Source organism: Miscanthus floridulus, chromosome 12 (assembly GCF_019320115.1).
Source record: "Miscanthus floridulus cultivar M001 chromosome 12, ASM1932011v1, whole genome shotgun sequence".
Taxonomy (NCBI): Eukaryota; Viridiplantae; Streptophyta; class Magnoliopsida; order Poales; family Poaceae; genus Miscanthus; species Miscanthus floridulus.
In genome coordinates this window covers 77149729-77151136 of record NC_089591.1, presented here as the reverse complement: position 1 = coordinate 77151136, position 1408 = coordinate 77149729, and positions in this window count along the sequence as shown.

The following is a 1408-nucleotide window of genomic DNA, read 5'->3' as shown; positions in this document are numbered from 1 at the left end:
ATCTGTGTATTACATTTGTGTCTTTTTAGTAGTGTAGTATAATTAATGATTCACGGAAAAAAATCACAAGAGTTTCCCTTGTTTCAGGAGCATCCACAATTACAAACAGAGATATCATCATATAATTCAGGAAAGTGACTACAAAATCCATAATAGTATATACCAACATCTATCACAAACCCTTACTGCCTCTTAGTCTTATCCTTACCCTTGTGACCGAGAGCGCTGGTACCTGGAGTGTAAGGGTTAGGTGGACGGCATCGCCTAGTGCCTGGAGGCTGTGTAGGCTGAGTCAAGGGAGCGTCCTGGAGCTGAGAGGGGCCAAGCTCCTCGTGCCTCTAGTCCACGTCGTCGTTGTCCTCGTCCTTGTCCTCGTCCCCTATAGTTGTTTGGCTAGAGGAACCTAAGCCTCCTCTGCCTACGGAAGGAACGTACATGTCTTGCGTCGTGTCTGTCCTACAACCACAAGGAGCAGCCGCACTGACGTAGCCGACGTGACAGCCTCCATTGTACAAAATTACGTTAACTTGAAAGAATCTAACAAATTAATAATATATTTGAAAGAATATTTTGGATCTTACGTCTAGGAAGCTACGCGTGTCGTCGTCCCTGACTCTCGGACGAAAGCGCTTAATGTGTTCAGCGGAGCATTTGAGGGTATTGCCCTACAACAAAGTTCTCAGTAATAATACTTCTGAACAGATAGCAATAGGTTTTGTTTTCTTTTGTACAACAATCTAACGTATTATAAGGATGCTACGGCTCAAAGGTGGCACTAACTAAAATAGATACCTCTAATGCATAATGTTATGGTATGCAACTTAATATAGAAAAATAAGGCAATTAACTTACCACTTTGTCCAAGATTGGTCCTGCCTCCACCTGCCTTTCTACACTGAGTAGATTGGTCATACGCCGTGTCTTCATCGTCGGAGGACTTGATGTCGGCGGCGTAGTCATCTTCTGTCCACTGTACCCTCAACCTACAACGTGTCACACATTGGTACCAAGTTTGGTACCGCCTGAACTCACGGTTCGTGTGTGGCTCGTTGTTCTCGTTCATGTTGTCGTGCATCTCCTCCCATTGCTTAATGTAGTACTAGTGGTGCTTCTCGCAGTCAAAAATCTTTTTTGTTCTTCTGACGATCCAACCTGCACGTATGTCATCATTACTTGAATCCATGTATATGTCACCATATTAATGGAAATAGGACCATCACAAGACATTTGAAATAGCAAAACACTTACTTGTGTAAGTCAACGCTAGTCGAGAATGGAGTCATTGGCCAAAGCTGTCTCACTCCAAATTGGCATGCAACTCTATCTGGCCAGTTGGCCGATGCTTCAGTGTCAGCTCATGGTCAGCACAATTGTGTGGCCCAACAACTTTTGTGATCTTTCACTTTCC